At 38.2% G+C, this 12,299-nt stretch overlaps 1 non-coding gene across 1 annotated transcript; it reads left to right on the plus strand.

The window, feature by feature from the left end:
• The first annotated feature begins 5,071 nt into the window (after positions 1-5,071).
• Positions 5,072-5,178, plus strand: LOC133828353 (small nucleolar RNA R71). The gene has a single exon (XR_009890978.1). It is a non-coding gene; the product is annotated as a small nucleolar RNA R71 (small nucleolar RNA).
• Positions 5,179-12,299: the final 7,121 nt, after the last annotated feature.

A 12,299-nucleotide genomic window follows, 5' to 3' on the forward strand; every position in this document is an offset into this window, starting at 1 on the left:
ACTGGAGGGCTCCCTGATTGTCACTCCAGTCATCCTCCTCCTTTGAGTTATTGACACGTCTGGGTGCTGCTCAGGAATCTCCTCATAGGTGGCACTCCCCGCTGTTGACTCCCTCACATCCTGGTGAGGTGCCAAAAGCCCGACCAGCCTCAGGTTAGCCTCTGTGACTAGCTGTTTGACGCTCTTCTCTACGTCAGTCATGTAGGCAAAGAGTGCTGATCGGACTTCCATGTCTGGAGTGGGAGTCGGTCGCAGCCACGGACCTAAAATGCACTAAATCTCTAAGGAAAACGTAGGAAGAATTAAAGGAAAATAAACGACCAGGGGAGCAAAAATATTACCTCCTTGGGTGAAGGCCAGGATGTTGGCGACCATGTCGGTAGTCAGAAAGTACTCTAGATGGTACTTCCCCACATTGGATATGAAAGTAGTATCACTCAGGAAAGTGCATGTCATTTCCTTGTGGCAGAAATGGAAGAACCCCGTGTTTTCTTGATTGGGGTTGGATTTTAGGTCAAACAGATAGTTGACCTCGTGTGGTGTAGGGACAAGCCATTTCTTATGGCTATGAAGGATATAGAGTCCAGAGAGCATTTTATACCCGTTTGGGGTTATTTGGAAAGGAGCGACCCCAAAATAGTTGGCCACTCCTTGGAAGAAAGGATGGAGAGGCAGGATCGCTCTTGCCTCGATGTGATACCTCGACGAGGCACTGAAGGCGCCTCCAGGCAGATTTTCCCGTTGGTCTCTTGGAGGTTGGATTAAGGTCACCCCAGGAAGCCCGTACTTCTTAATGTAATTGGCAATCATCCAAACCATTACTCGTCTAGGAGGGGCAACGTACCATTCGACATCTATTTTGGATTTTTGGGTCGGGTGTATTTTCTTCTCGACCACTGGTCAAAGGTATTTCAGCCCGAGGAGCAGGCTAAATTGAAGGAGAAGCGGATGGTTTCTTTTTCTGGGCTGTGGACTTTACTCGACCCATATTTTGAAGTGGGGATGATGGAATGTTTGGGGTGGCACAAGAAAAAGGGATATTTGGTATCAACAACGACGGTTGCTCCTCATCCTCAAGAAATTGGGCTAGTAAGTCGACATCGATAGGCCTCTCACCTCCCCATGGATCTTGCATGAAAATCTGAGAACAGGAAAGGGGCAGATGAGAATCTAAGGCCTAAAACCTTGTGTTTAAAAGTTGGAATAACGCTGCTCGTGTATAAAAGTTAAGCTTTTATACGACCAACAACATTCTCATAAAAAACAATGTATTTCAAGCGATCAGTTTGGAAAATAGATTAAAAAGTAGAAGTAAAAACTTTTCGACTCTGAAAGGGCGGGAAAAACCCAGATTTTCAACTAGCTTAAAAATCAAATTTTTACTTCAATTTTAAGCCCTAAATCTATAACCCTGACTACCAAACTAATTTTTAACCCCAGCAAATTATCTCTTCCCTACTATATCAAACATCGATCAATATGCCCATTTACCCCAAAACAGTTTCAGTCAAGAACATTCAAGAGCTCAGATACAAAACAGATAAAAAATGGTTTTGCATGGCATCTCAAACGACTGAGAGGTTTGGGAAACTTACTTGGATGAAAGTTAGAGTATGAACACGAACGTTTTGAACGTCTGAGCGGAATTTCCTTAGATTAGCGTTGAAAGCTTCTGGGATGTTTGGCTCTATTCTTCAGAGTTCTTGAAGAAGAGAAGATAAGTGAAAAGTAAAAAGTAAAAAATGAGCTTGGGGGGATTATTTATATTGATCGCAGCACTGTAAAAGAGGTAATCATGGAATTACTTTTTTCAAAGTGTGGGGAAGTGCAATAGCCATCAGAAATTTTTTTTGGGAAACCGAAAAGACTTGATTAGACATGATTGGTTACATTTTTCGAGAAGGCATGGGCGGCTCTGACAGATTTGGTGGGGTATGCGAAAGGTTAGTTTCCTAAGTTTACTTTATGCTGGTCGCAGTAAAATAAACTTGGGGGGCAAATGTTTACCCAAAAACGGCTGCTGATGACATGGCAAGAATTTCTCACACGTGGATGACACATGGCAGAGTCGAAATGAAGAGGTGTTGTTCACTTATCGACCAGCTCCCTATTGCTTCGTCAAACCTCATGATTAGATGCGACTAGACTGGTCGTATGCATCGGTTTATTTCCTTAAAAGATTGTAATTTTATAATAACTACATTGATTATTTCCTCTTTATTGCCTTGATACGCAGATATTAAGGATAATTGAGGTCCATTGGCCCATGTAACCCCCCTTGAGCCTATAAATATGCATGAGAGAGCTCAAGAAAGAGACTTTTGAACTTTTGAACATTTTTTGGGAATATTGAGAGAAAGAGCGTATAGTGCAATTATCCTCCAAACAATTGTAATTCTCCTAAGGCTTGTGAAACTCAAGAACCCTAGTTCTTTGATCACGACATTGGGATTCAATATCAATAATAGCACTAAGTGGACGTAGGCCATTACCATTCATTGGGGCCGAACCACTATAAATCATCTGTGTCATTTCTTTACCATTGGATTCTATTCTTGATTATCATCTCATTTCTTATCGTATTTCTGACTCCGTGTCGTTGGCTAAATCAAGGGTCAACATGCTTCGTCTAGGATTTCGTCTCATATAGCAAGCAAACAAGTTCTAGAAAAACAACATTTTCATATTTTATTTTCATTTTCAAAATTTAGCAAGCATAAAAATTTTCAATTACACAAAATTTATTAGAAATCATGGTTAAGCTCCCAATTATTTAAGTAGAGAAAGTAAAAATTGGAAAGAAATATTCAACCAAGCACACTGATTTTTATAGCTTCATTCCCATTCAATTTATACAGCACATCATTCAATCATATTATCATTGGCTAATCATTGTCAACTTTATTCAACTAACACCCTAAACAAAAACTAAACGAAACATAACAAACACAAAACCACACGACTAACACAATAATATAATATATACAAAACAAAATAAATCCCTTCCCCCAAACTTAATCTAAACATTGTCCCTAGTGTTTAAATAAAAGCTAAGGAAAAGAAACTTACCTGACACCTCAGACTGCTTAAAATGATACAGATGGAGATGGTGAATCAAAAATGGGGAAAGAAATTTTTTGGTTTAGCCCATAGTTCATTATGTCGGAGCCCGAAGTTGCGCTTCAACTTAAATTAGTCTCATATTGAATAGAAATTAAATTCAAATAAAAATAAATAAACAAAATATTAACTTAAATAAAACAAAAAGAAATGCAAATAAAATATTGGAATGCCCCCAAATGCGCTGTCTTTAACATCATTTAGCCAGACACTTGTTTTCTTTCATATTTAAACTTGGATCAAGTCCACCCTTCAAATCCTTGAGAGCCATAGTGTCATGAGTTGGCCCTCGTTTCTTGTTATTATATATTGATGTAACTTTACCCCGCTCATGTAACATTTGAATCCTCTCACTAAAGAACCTTTCTAAACGATGATGCACTTTTCACATTCCATTTTTAACCATGGATCTTTGCTTAGAGACTTTCAACTTGTTCACTCCTCTTTTTACCACTTCAACTCTACAACAAGTTGAAATTTTTGTTGTTGCAAAAACATTAAATATTACCTCCTCTTTCTGCACTTGCAGCTTCAACCCACCCTTTTGTACATCAATTAAAGACATTCTAATAGCCAAGAATGGCCTTTCAAGTATTACTGGAATATTTTCATCTTCCTCCATATCAAGAATGATAAAGTCTGCAGGAAAGATGAATTTAACCCCTCTCACCAATACATCCTCAATCACTCCACGAGGATGTTTGACTGATCGATCTGCCATCTGCAAAGACAAGAGCTTCTCCCAAATTAAACTTTCAAAAGATTGAGAGAGTCATTAAACTCACACTGGCCCCTAAATCACATAAAGCCTTTGTTTCTATTGAACCCCCTATAGAACATGGGAAATTGAAACTACTAGGATCTATAAGCTTGGAAGGTAGTTTCTTTTGAAGTATCACACTACACTCGTCAGTAAGTGCCACTGCCTCATAACCCCCCAGCTTTCTTTTCTTTGACAAAATTTATTTCATAAACTTAACATAACTTGACATTTGTTCAAGTGCCTCAACAAATGGGATATTGATGTGTAGCTTTTAAAAGATATCCAAAAACTTAGAAAACTACTTATCAAGCTTATTCTTTTGAAGCCTCTAAGGGTATGGTATCTTTACATGGTGATCTATGCTTATTTCTGGCTTTTTTTGTAAGTTCTCAGTAACATTTGACCCGCTCACTTCCTTCTCCTTATCAGCCACTTTTGGCTCTTTTAACTCCTTACCACTCCCCAAGGATATTGCATTGCCTTGCTCTTTTGGGTTTACCTCAGTAATTCTTGGTAAGTTCCCTTGAGCACGGCTTGTCATCAAAGTATCTAACTGCCCTAATTGAGTCTCCAAATTCCTGATAGATGCCCTAGTTTTTGTCATGAACTGGTTCATAACATCAGATTGTTTCTTATGTGTTGTCTGATGTGATTGTGGATGTGGAGTTGGGTATTGTTGTTGACTTTGAGGGAAAGGATGTTGTGCCACTTGATTATTCATCCATGAGAAATTAGGGTGATTCCTCCACCCTTGGTTATATGACATCAAAAAGGGGTTGTGGGTTGGTCTTTGAAAATTTCCTATAGCTTGGACTTGTTCCATAGGTATATTATTCATATCAATGGTAGGACACTGATTTAATGGATGAGCACTCCCACATGCCCCACATAAACTTTGAACTTGCATGGTTTTGGGCTGACAAGTTGCTCTGTTGTAACTGCTTCGTTAAAGCCACCACTTGCGTTGTAAGCATGGAAATAGTATCCTATTCAATCATACTAACAACCTTCTTTATTTTTCCCCTTTCAGTTAGCCACTGGAAGTTATTCATTGCCATCTCCTCTAGCCATTCATATGCCTCATTAGCACTATTTCTCATGAACTCCTCTCCTGCTATAACATCTATCATGGTACGAGTAGTGCCATTCAACCCATTATAAAAATTATGGACTGGCATCCATTTCTCTATACCATGATGTGGGAACTTCCTTGACAACTCTTTAAATCTTTCCCATGCATCATACAACGATTTCCCTTCTGTCTAGTAGAAATTATTAATTTCCCCTCTCAACTTTGCAGCTTTTGCTGGAGGGAAAAACTTTGCTAAGAACTTCTGGGCTAACTCCTCCCATGTTGTAATAGAATTAGCTTGCAGTGAAATTAGCCAACTCTTTGCTCGGTCTCATAGAGAGAGTGGAAATAGTCTAAGTCTAATTACATCATCACTCACTCCATTCATCTTAAATGTTGCACATAACTCCAAGAAATTGGCTATGTGACAATTAGGTTCTTCCATGGGCAACCCCCCAAACTAAACAGTTGACTGCACCATTTGTAATATTGTTGGCTTAATCTCGAAATTATTTGCAGCAATAGTGGGGTGTATGATGCATGGATGCGCTCTATGATAGTAGGAAGTACATAGTCTCTAAGCGTCCTTGGTCCTCGCTCCACTGAAACCTCTGCAATATTTGGGATATTATTAACATTAGCAGCATTGTTTGCTACATTTCCTTGATTCTCAGCCATGGCGAAATCCAACCTTTTTTTTATCTTTCGGTTTTGTCTGCACGTTCTTTCAATTTCAAGATCTACCGGTATAAGTTCCTTTTGTCTACTTCCTCGCATATACCAATAATTCCTAAAACACAATACAGTCAGAATCTGAATGAGTACTAAAAGTAAAAAACCGAAGTACAACAAAAAACAATTAATTTTGATATTGGATATTAGTCCCCGGCAACAGCGCCAAAAACATGATCGGTAAAATATGATGTGCAAGTATACACAATCGATTCAAGTAATAAAATAGTAAGTAAATTATCGTTCCCACAAGGACTATCAACCAATTACCAATAATTTCTTAAAAATTCGATTTGGTTGTCGAAAATAGAGTGATTTTTAAACTAAGATTTAAAATTGAAATAAACGTTGCAATAATAAAGATTGATTCAATAATTAAAAACCTAGGGTATGAACTTCATCAACTTTTCATTCTATTAATTTTAATAATGAGTTATAAATCTCTTCTTCCTATTCTAATAGCAGGTTAACAAAAATCGATTCTTATTCTTTCTCTAGATATAAGATCTCAACCTATATGCAGGTTGTCTACATATTTGTGATAAACTTAAACACATAGCAGAGATTAAACATAGAAACCTAATTGTTATACAAGCCATATAAGTACTTTCGTCCAATATGTAACCTATGTCTATATAACGATAACATATTCAATTCCCATCTTTTGAATTTTGAATCAAAATCATAAATCAAGCAAATATTGATCAGGTATTTACTAGCATTAAGCAAACATTATATAGATTAGAATAAAGTAGAAGAATCAATAGAACATCATAATAAAATTAAATATAAATTCAAGCGACTACATTAACCTCTGGATAAAGGATTTAGTTCATATCAGACATGACTAAAACAACAAAATAATTATTCAGAAACATAAAATTCAAAAGCTTGAAGAACAAATAAAAATATGAAATTGTAGAAAACAATGTCTCAGAATCAGAATCGCTCTCTAAATTCTTAATTAGAAATCTGACCTAAACCTAGTTAAAACCTAAAGTCTGAATTTATATAAAATAAAAACCATATCCCTCTATTTTTCCAAAGGTGGGCCGCGACTTGGCCCTTCTTAGGTCATGGACTGTCTTTTTTAGGCACTTCAGCCTTCATCATAATCTGTAGGCGCCGCGACCCTTTTAACCCAGATCGAGACCTACCTCTCCATGCGCCTCTTGGATTTTCCTCTGTTTCTTCTCACGCCGCGACTCTCTTTACCAACTCGTGACCCTAATTCCTTTAAGCAGGTTATGCAGCCTCTGACTTTGCTAGAGTCGCGGCCCTTAATCCCATGCCGCGACTCTAATTCTATTTTTTTTTCTTCAGATTTTGACATTTTGAAATTCTTCCTTCATCAAAACTTCTTGTAACTTATCCTTAACGCTATTTTGAGTCGAACAATCACCAAAAGCTCCATTTTCCCTCCATTTTCTCTTCTTTTCACGTTTAGCTCATGATCCAAAGCACCGACCTACAACAAAGACAAACACAAGCGTAATCTTGCACAAAACAAACAAAAAGACTCAAGATTACCACAAAAACACATCCTAAAACGACACTAAAATGGAGTAATCACACTACCTCAATAGTCTACTGAGGAAATACGTGAGTTGATTGATATTGTGAAGGTCATGAATGAGCAACTTCTGTATGTGTATTAGCATCTTCCACCTGAAAAATGTTCGACAGCAAACGTTGAGATGCATAATACATATCAGCAATTTTTTGAGAAGTATGTAGGCTCGTCTTCTAAGACTCAGACACAAGACACCTCTCAAGCTTCGGCTTCTCAGCCTTCACCAGGCCATCCCGACACGCCAGCACCAACTTTGCCATCTAAACCTTCAACCCAACCATATATGTATCAGTGGTCGATGCCTTCGCACATACCATAGGCACCAGAAAATGGGGACAATATGGAGGACAGTGAGGGTTGAGATGTATTATATATTATCGTATTAAATAATAACTTTTAATTAATATACTATTGTATGGATATTTAATTTGGATAATATTGTATTAGTTTTGTAATTTGAATAAATTATTAATTTTATGCATAAATCATTTTAATATTATTATTTATATGCATATTTAATTTTTTAATTATATAAAAGTATTAGGGGCGACAAATATCGCCACTAATACTATCAATGTCGCTACTAATATTATATTATTAGGGGCGAAATATGATCTGGGAATCATGATTATTAGGGGCGACATTCAATTTATTAGAGGCGAAACTTTCGCCGCTAATACTCAATATTAGCGGCGACTTTTTTGTCGTCGCTAATAATCGACATTAGCGTCGAAATATTAGCGATGACATGTTAGCAGTGATATGTCGCCGCTAATAACTATCAGCGGCGACTTTTGGCAACCATCGCCCCTAAAGACCCTTTTTGTTGTAATGAGAACTCCTTTTTCTTAAGCCAAAATATTGGTTATCCTATAAGAGAGTTCTTTATTCAAAGAATATTAAAATGCACAACACAAAGAGCGTGTTGCGGTGAGGCCAATTTTTTTATGATACAATAAAGACTGGAACAAAAATCCAGCCTGTGAAGTGTATAAGAGGCTGTAGTATAGAGTCTCTAAGTATTTATTTCATGTAGCTATCGTAGAATATTAACTCTAAGAATATGCCATAGTTTAATCCATGTACACTGTTTTAATTATAATAACCGCAACAGGGAAAATGAATAGCGTTGTTAAAGATCCAGCTGGGAGCTAAGGACTCCAAGTAAGTTAGCCTTTCTCTTTCCTGACTACAACATGAATATACTAGTGTGTTCTTGTAGTAGTAGATTACACTAGTTTTGTTTGGGTCATTAAGATCAGGGTATGCTTAATACCTACTCTTGCAATGATTTTTCATTCTACGGCTAAATGGTAAGTAGGTTAAGGTTGGAGCCAGAACCTTAGCGTAACATAGTCCGGGTTGGAGCCAGGACATGGTAAAAATATAGTCCGGGTTAGAGCCAAGGCCTGCTAAAAATATAGTTCGGGTTAGAGCAAGGACAATGGTAATATAGATTGGGTTGGAGCCAGGACATAAATGTTGGAACCGGGTTGATGCCCGAATCCTTTACTATTAATCTATTGATTAGTTATGATATGTGTTATATATCTTGAATGTTCTGAGAATTTTCTGGGTGCAAGTTATTGTGATATGTGTGAACTTGGTTGTTAGAAACAACCGGAGTACTTATTTATGATATGGCTATATATCTTGAATGTTTGACATTTTCTGAGTGCAGGTTGTTATGATATGTATGGAAATAGGTTGTTGGGTGCAACCAAAGTGCTTGATTTTTTGTTGTGGCTATTATTGAGAATTGTATGATATAGTTGGACCTTATCCAATACCCTAATGACCGGTATTGATATCTACCTTAGGTCGACTCGTTACTGGGATTAGTATACTTGTGTTGTAAGGTTATTCTTACTAAGCGTTTTTTCTTACCTAGTTGTTTCATGTTGTAGGTAAGTGCAAAAGCAAAGTGGAGTAGTGAGCGCCAGAGTCTGCTCGCGGATATGTACATGTAGTCTGACCTGGGGAGGTTTTTGATGGAACACCATTTTGAAAAGAAAAAGCTGGGAGCTTCTTATTTCTTTTATGACATTTGTTTTTCTATAACTCTGTGGAGGAGTAGTTATAATTCTATCTGCTAAACTAAAAGTGTGCTCGCACAGTCTTTTCTTAAAAAAAAAATTTATATGAATTTTTGGTACATTGATTTAAAGTAAAAGTTTAAATTATCGCATGTTTTTGGTTTCGTATGTTTTGGGTCGTTACCAGTGGTATCAGAGCTTGAGTTGGCACCGGGCTAAACTAGTTCAGTAGACAAACCCATATGTACATTTTGCAAGATAGACTTACACTTACTGTAATTACAATCTTTTCATATCTATTTCCTCTACTTTCTTTTATTTACCTCAATTCTATAAATTGTAGGTTATGGCTGATATACCTGAGACAGGTGACATGTGATAGAGAACCTACCCATGATCCCTATCGATTACTATAGAATCTTTAACGATGAGTATCCTCGACCCTTGGAGTACGATCAATGGCATCGCCGTATCATTTGGAAATGGATGCATTACATGCTAGAAGTCTTTGATAGAGCCATCACACCCGAGTGACAGAGAGTGCGATATGCCAGCACTTTTCCGAGAGGCTCAGCACAGATATGGTTCTGTCACAGATGTTGGTGGCTGGTTCGAGACCCATGGGATGACTTCCGTGTACAGATCGAGCTAGCGTTTGGGCCATGGATTGGCCTATCTCCGTGGTTGATAGCATACATCGAGGCAGGGCGATAGATCCCGAGGAGGATCCTAAGCAGACTAACGAGGATACTGACAGAAAGCTGGATATGTTAATGGATATCCTAGATTAGGTTATGTTGTGAGGGTCTTGTTGATACTTTTTGTAAAGACTTGGAAAACCTACTAGGTTGTAGGGCTTTTGTGTAGTTGTAGCAGGTAGATGTAGAAACCCGATGTGTAGCTAGGGTTCTCTTCTTTTTGTATTTATCGTTCTGCTAACTAAAACCTTATAGCATGATCTTTCATGATCATTTTGTATTGCTAGGTCATACCCCTGAATGATTATTTACCTTTTTTGAGTAAAATAGTTGTGAATTCTTTTCTTTTCCTTTCTCATTTGTGTATGGGAAACTAGTGTACTAAAATGTTTTAAACATTGTTGTATAGAAATTCGTGATGGTGCCTAACACCCGAGCTAGGGGAAGTTAATCTGTTAACCCACCAGACACAGCCAAGAGAGTAGCTGTTGACCAAAAGGCTGGTCGTGGCTGAGGCAGAGGAAGGGGTCGAGGCTGAGGGAGAGGCCAAGGACAAAGGGTACAGCCATAACCAAATCTAGCAACTCAGATAGAGGATTTGATAAGGACTATGCAAGAGAAGAATGCAAGAAACGCTCAGATGTTTGAAGCGTTGATGAGGAGATTCTCGGAAGTGCCACACAACCCCGCACCCCCAGCACCCCAGGAAGACATTCCCAAACAACAGGAATTCTTGGCGCCAGAAGACCCACTGGTGGGTGCAAATCTGTTAGGGATGCACCAAGAGAAAAACTGTCAAAATCGATCTCAGAACGGTTTAGCAGAAAAAATCCACCCATGTTTGAAGGGACTTCGGACTCCCTGATGGCCGAAGAATGTTAGCATGCTGGAGAGAATCTTAGACTTTGTGGTGTCTACCAAAAGGGTAAAGGTAATATGTGCAGTGTATATGTTGAGGAAGGACACTCACATTTGTTGGGATATTTCTAGGAAGGGTCGTGATGTTGCACAGATGGAATGGATAGAATTCCTGACCCTGTTCAATGCCAAGTACTACAACCAGACGGTGATAGATCAGAAGGTGGTTGAGTTCACCAACCTTGTCCAAGGGTCATCTAGCATACAGGAGTACATGTGCAAGTTTGACCAACTCTCAAGATTTGCTTCAAATTTGGTAAACAGTGAAGCCAACGGGTACGCAAATTCTTGAATGAAAAGAGAGATAGCTCAGTTCGTGGATACCAGGAAGACCAGCCCGGATACTTATGATGAAGTCATGGAGCGAGTAATTCTCCAAGAGTCATGGTTGGTAAGAGAGAAGAACGAGCACATGTCTCCAATGATCGGGGAAGGTACTCTAGTAACTAGAGTGGCCCTTCTGGAAGGTTCGCATCCAGAGGAAATAGAAGTGTGGGGAATACCAATACTTTAGGAAACTCTTGGTTTCCCAGTGGTGGAAATAATAAACGAAGGATGGAGCAACCAAGATGAAGTTCGAACTTCAAAAACCATCCAAGGAGAGAAAACGACTATTGTTTGCAATGCAACAAATGCAATCGATTCCACCCAGGCGAGTGCAACAGTAGCAACTGCTTCACTTATGGAAAGCTGGGACATTTCTCCAGGCATTGCCCGACTCATGGTCAGAAGGGAGGAGATGACCAACCAAAGCCAATACGAACTACACCATGAGTTTATGCACTCACCCATGGTGATAAAGGAGCTGGGACTTTTGACATGGTGTCAGATCAGCTTTTTGTGGCTAATAACTCAACATATGTATTGATGTACACTACTGCATCCTATTCTTTTATCGCTGCATCTTATGATGATAAGATAGATAGGAATCCTGAGCCTATGGAAAATGTATGTGGTGTATCCTTACCTTTGGGGAAGGATATTGTAGAGTCCAAGAATTTTACTTAACTAGTTAGATAGTAGTAGTAATAGTAGTAGCTAGTAGTAGTTATAGTGTGCTTATTACTGTGGATTTTGGTTCAAGCCGGGACTTAGTTGAACACTCATAGCAACACTTATAGATTTTATAAGTTTAACCTATAGTATAAGAAAATTAATTATAACATAAGGTTTGATAAATATAGCCTATTATAAAGATGTTATTTATTATACTATAAGGTTTAGATGAAACCAATAAGATCATGACAATTTTCGGGTGCATGTTTATTGAGAAATTAAGCATTTTTGATGAATAGTTTTATAAGAGAAATATTTGAAAACCCCAGAACCTGCCTGCCAGCAGCTTTGAAATCGTTATATGACTCAGTCAAAGTTGTTTACTGAATTC

This window comes from Humulus lupulus, chromosome 3 (genome assembly GCF_963169125.1).
Source record: "Humulus lupulus chromosome 3, drHumLupu1.1, whole genome shotgun sequence".
Classification (NCBI taxonomy): Eukaryota; Viridiplantae; Streptophyta; class Magnoliopsida; order Rosales; family Cannabaceae; genus Humulus; species Humulus lupulus.